This window comes from Callithrix jacchus, chromosome 3 (assembly GCF_049354715.1).
Source record: "Callithrix jacchus isolate 240 chromosome 3, calJac240_pri, whole genome shotgun sequence".
NCBI lineage: Eukaryota > Metazoa > Chordata > Mammalia > Primates > Cebidae > Callithrix > Callithrix jacchus.
The window spans coordinates 154,941,501-154,947,500 of NC_133504.1; the positions used below are offsets into that span (position 1 = coordinate 154,941,501).

At 43.3% G+C, this 6,000-nt stretch overlaps 1 protein-coding gene across 3 annotated transcripts in view; it reads right to left on the minus strand.

Moving 5' to 3' along the window:
* FAM114A1 (family with sequence similarity 114 member A1) overlaps positions 1-6,000 on the minus strand; it is a 77,485-nt gene that overhangs the window by 70,643 nt on the left and 842 nt on the right. The gene's annotated exons all lie outside the window — the stretch shown is intronic.

Here is a 6,000-nt window from a genome sequence, read left to right on the forward strand (position 1 = left end):
AAAACACATATGTGGCCAACAAGCATATGAAAAAATGCCTAACACCACTAATCATTAGAGAAATGCAAATAAAAACCATGAGATACCATTTCACACATAGATTTTCCCAATAACTCAGAGCCGTCATGACCACACTTTCACCTTCCCAAGAATATATAATATCAACAGCTATCATTTATTGAGTGCTTACTGTATCCATGCTCTTTAAATGTATTATCTCCTATGAGTTCAACGTTATCAGCTCCGTTTTACAGATGAGGAAACTGAAGCACAGAATTCACATTTTTAGTAAATGGTACATTTGAAATTTGAACCCATGTCTGACTTTTGACTGAACCACATCAGAGCCCTGTCAGCAATGCCATCTGCTTGTTTTCTTACATTCAGTCGGTGGTCAAATCCTAGAGGCTCTTTACTGAGAATCCGTATGCTTTCTTTTACCCCTATTCTCACTGCAAGGTTCTCATTATGGTTCATGTTGACTATTTCAGTATCTGGTTCCCCTGCTCACTGGAGCTCTTCCCTTTACTTCCCATCCTTCCCCTCGTGGCTCTAATCACATGGCTCTCCCGCTCACACATCCTCAGGAGCTCCTGCTTCCTCTCCCTCCTGAGATGAGGCCACATACTTCAGCTGGTATCCAGGGACCTCTGCGCTCTGATTCCCCCCGGCTTACCTCCCACGATTTCCTACAAAATCTTGAATGAGACGTTAGGATCTGTGTAATGCCTGGCACATCCGCAAGAGACCCTCAGGGGGCTGTTGGCTTCCATATGTTGTTCTTTTGCACACTGAAGGCCCAATTGAAATAACCACCTCCTCCATCCTTTGTTCCTCCGGATTGAACATTTTCCTTCTGAACCCCCGAGGGCACTTTTGTGTTTATCTCACCTTAGAAAGTTAAAATCCTCTTTGATTAGAGTTGCTTCAGTGTTTCTATGATTTGTAAATTCTATAAAGACAAAGGCCTTCTTTGTTTCGTATTCGGAATATAGTATTTAACTTGGTTTCTTGTACATAGTAGGAAGCTCAACAAATACGCCTGCTGAGTTATATTAATATTTGTGTAGAGACACTCAGGATCTCTCTTATAGCAGGTGGTTCCAAATGACTCGACATTTCCATACTGTCTTTCTTTTTTACCTTCGCCTCACAGTTAATTGGGTTAAAATGTATTTGTATAAACAAAAGTATCTGCCAGCCCTTGAATTCAGTGATAATTCCTGCAAACAAGTTTACATGTAATAATGGCAACAAATGCAAACTCCCCTCAAGCTGATACACAAAGTGTAGGATATTCGAGGTTGCCTGTGGCTGTCAAGGAGCTGGGTCCAAGCCCGGCTGAAAGAGTGAAGAGTGATAGAAACGCACTTTACAGAGAAGGGGTAGTACAGTAACTACCCCTTGTGCGTAGTTTGTGGGAGGTGGTTTATGGGAGGTGAGTAGACTTGATGGTGGCTGCTAAAAAGGCTGTTGTCATTTGGAAGTTTACAACATCTTTGTGAAAACCTCTCTCTGAATCAGGGCTGGCATAGGGCAGGGGGCTGGCAAACCACAGTCTACTGGTCAAATCTTGTCCTCTGCCTGTTTTGGTAAATACAATTCTACTGGACGAGAGATACACCCCCTGTTTACATACGGAACTGTCAAGGCTTCTCTGGCACTACATCGAAGCAACACAGAATATATGGTCTGCAAAGGCACAAAGCCTAAAATATTTACTATCTGGCCTGTTTCCGACAACGTTTGCTTACCCATGGCCTAGGACTTCACTTGATTGCCACAGCCTAAAGATTTCCCTGTCTTAATTTACTATCCTTGCATGAGCCCTAGGGGCACAACAATGAGGAGAATGAGTTCATGAATAAAGGACACTTCACCATCACTTTTATTCTCTTTTTCTCTTTTTTTTTTTGAGACAAAGTCTCGCTCTTGTCCCCTAGGCTGGAGTGCAATGGCCTGATAATGGCTAACTGCAACCTCTACCTCCTGGGTTCCAGCGATTCTCCTGCCTCAGCCTCCTGAGTAGCTGGGATTACAGGCGCCTGCCACCATGCCAGGCTAATTTTTGTATTTTTAGTAGACATGGGATTTCACCATGTTGGCCAGGCTGGTCTTGAACTCCTGACCTCAGGTGATCCGCCTGCCTCGGCCTCCCAAAGTGCTGGGATTACAGGCATGAGCTACCGTGCCTGGCCTGTTCTCATTTTTTAAATCAGTAGCTCGTAGACATTGTCCGATCTTTTTATTTCTTTGTAAGCTAATTTGAAAATCCTTATTATTAATCTGGAGATTAAGAAGCCCCAAACTATTTTATTTTTCTATAAGCAGGAACATGAGAATAAACCTGTCTGTGATAAACACTCATGGGCAAATAAAAACCATTATGGATAACCGAATGTACAAGCCTCGTCCTCAATGTGTTATCTTGTTCATAAGCATCCTAAAATAGTTCAGCATGTACTATGTGCCGGGGCATGTTACTTAGTTTTAATTTACACCCTAAGGGTGGTTGGATAACATCTGAAGTGCCTTATTCAGGAATATATTATCCAGGAGTCTTTAGTAAGCATTTAAAAATCTGTAATGAGGTGTCCACTTCTTTTTAGAGGGTTCAACTACTGTCTTCTCTGATGGGCACTCCAGGGTATGCTAATTAGCACAAGGGATATGAGAAATAATTTTTCACTGGTGACATGAAAGGTGCCTCAGACATATGTATTAACAAGAAATAAGATACAGGTGACTTCTCTGCTTCTATACCCAAGACATGAGATTGCATTGAATCCAGCAGCTGACTACCCTTCGGAGTAGAGTTTTTCTAGGGCCTTTAGCTGAGTGCAGGACTCCAAAGCCTGAAGGGGACTAGAAGCCTAGCTGAGTCCTGCCTATAGAACACAGGCCTAGAAGGACAATGAGCTAGGACTTCCTTGAGCTTATAAGAACAGGCTGGTTAACTAAGCCTGGTTGCTAATGCATGTGTGGGTTTATGGCAGAATTCCATCAGTGAACTTGGATTCATGGTAATTTAGCTGTTGGTAGGGAAGTTGCAGAGGAGAAAACCTATAGCCCTTATCAATCTCTGACGGCCAAATTGCCTTAGATCAGTTTATCCCAAATGTAGAAAAAGTGCTGCAATCAAACTTCTCTGTGGCTGCTCTGCATTCAACCAACATGAACCATCCCTTCAGAACTACCCCAGAAATTCAGCTGTAAGATGTTAAATGACCATTGTTAAAAATATTTATGGATTACTGTTTAAAACATTTATGGATAGTTTATAAATTTTAGAAATACTAGATCTTTACATCTGTTAAATTTAAAAAATGGTCACTGTGGCTCACATCCCAGCACTTTGGGGGGGCCAAGGCAGGAGGATCACAAGGTCAGGAGTTCAAGATCATCCTAGCCTGCTTACTGCAACCCTGTCTCTATTAAAAATACAAAAATTAGCTGGGCATAATGGTGGGCGCCTGTAATCTCAGCTGCTCTGAAGACTGAGGCATGAGAATTGCTTGAACCTGAAGGCAGAGGTTGCCAAGTGAGCCAAGATCATGCTACTGCACTCAGCCTGGATGACAGAGTGAGACCCTGTCTCAAAAAAAAAAAGTAATGTAAGATCAGCCCTAATTCAATTTCTAATTGTGTGTGTATCTCGTGTATCTCTAATCTATATTTATCTCTACCTCTTACCTCTTACAAGTCTAATTTTCCCCAAATCAAAACAAAACAAAAATCTTTTTTTTTTTTTGGTTTGTTTGGTTGTTCTGGTAGACCTTATCGACTGTGGTTGCTATTACAATGGGGGAAACGTAATTAATTTTTAGACTGTACCCTTCTGTATGAAACCACTAGAAACTGTGTGTTTGAAATGCACAGCTGTTTCTGAGCAAGGACTGCTGGAGTCCACCAGGATTACAGTCGTGACAAGCACTGTTTCCTGGGACGGGTTCCATCTCTGTCTTGGTGTCCCATAAGCCAGACTTAGAAACCTTTCCTGATTTATGGTTAGGAACACTGATCACTGCAGCCATGCCTCGAGGTCTGGAGGCTGGGGAGACTCGACCTACAGAAACAAGGAGGCTGCTTCAGGAAACTCTGAGGAGAGGAAGAGTGGCATATAAAGAAGCCTTTGTGGGCTGGGAATAACTTAGTTTTTCCTGAGTAAATTCATTCATCGCCTAAAATGCTCCCAGAACTATGCAAGGTATTGAAGCAGTAACATCACAGCTCCAAAATGAAGTAAGAAACAGAAGACATGGTCACTATCCTTCAGAAGTGAATCATGTGTTTGAGGAGCTAACCCAAAGGAGTTAAAAAGTGATGCAAAACAGCACAGCAAATCAAGGACAGATGTGCCTGAACTAGACTGACCCTGTGTAAGAGGGAACCTTGAAAGCGGCTTTGATGTGGTGATTCAGGCCTGGTGGGATGAGAGCATGTGCAAATGTCCAAGCATCAGGGATGGATTCTAGTGATTCAGAATAGGTGTCTGAGAGGCCAAGACAAGAGGCTGCCTGGAGGAATAATGAGAGGTGGGAGTGATGGTATTCTGAGGTGGAAAGAGTTGTGCCTCGCAGGGGTCAAGAAGTGTGGCCTCTGGTCCCCGCATCTCTTTATGAGCACACAACTCGCTCAATCTTGCTGCGCTTCCTCGCCTGCTCCTGTATAAAGCAAGGATGGACAAACTGATCTAGATGCTTGTTTTCCAAACCCCACCTGCAGGACAGGAGCAAGTTGTGATGGCAGAGAAAAATGAGGACAAGATCGCAAGTTTTTCAGAAATCTAAATTTATTAAATGTAAAGGACTGCCTTCATCTTGCAAGTGTAGCCTTTGTGCTTTTCCTTGGTATTAAAATGCCTTTCATTTCATGAAATAGTGGTGACAGTGGATGGTTTTTTTTAAAAAAACTGGCCTCACTTGGCAGAATACATATTTGGTTAGTATGACATCCTGTGTGAGATCATATCCCCCAGTTTGTTTTAAAAAAAGTGGCAGTCAGCGAAGGACCAGGAATAAAAACTCTGGATGAGAGACTCTTAATCAGGTTGTAACAGTTTGTATGAGGCTTGGCAAGTCTATGTGCCCAGGATCCAGTCTAGTCTGTGTGGGCTGCCAGGCATTTTGGACCTATTTGCCCCCCTCTTTAAAAACCATTAGGTGTGAATACCTTCACACAGCCCTTCGTAAGCCAGCTGCAATCTCTGTCCGCCATTTGTAAGTCTCAGTACCCTCCACTCCTGCCTCACCAGTCTTTTCTCCATTTCCCATAACTCTTCCCACCACCCTGCCTTTGCTTATGCTGGTTCCTCTGTCTGGGCTGCCTTTCCTCCAGCTGCCTGGCAAAATCCTATTCCTCTAGACACCCAATGTCTAATGTTACCTTTCATTCTGATTTTTTCCTTAATCTGCCCCACTCCTTCCAATGAATGAACTGCTCCCTCTTCTCTGTTTTTGACATTTTGCACAGATTTCTATTGCCTGTATTCATGGAGTATTTACTTCTGCCATTCTGTCCTCCAGGGCTGTGACCAACAGCACCTAGCTTGGCTTCTGTCCCTCAGATATTTACTGAATTGAAAGATATCGTGTTTGAGATTAATAAAAGAGAAACAGTGTTTGGTATAAGCCCAGTCAAATAAAGAACGAAAAGGTTACTTACACGGTCTGAATCGCTCAGATTCAAGAAGGCCCCCTCCCACCCTCAAATTCCTTCTGCACTGCCTCACTTGTGCCTCAAAGCCACCCCTAACGTCTCATTCCTTCACTTAAAGGTTACAATGTAAGAAGTTTATCAGATTCTCTCCCAAGCTCAGGCTTGATGGAAGAAAGAGGGGAGGAGCCGCAGGCACACGGGTGGGGTCGGAAAGGAGCCACTAGGCTGCAGAGACGGCAAAAAGAGGGTCTGAGGACACAGCCTGTCTCATTCTCAGTTATCACAGGTTGGCGGAGGTCACAGGATAAAAATACACCTGCCTGCGTCCAACATGTTTAGGAT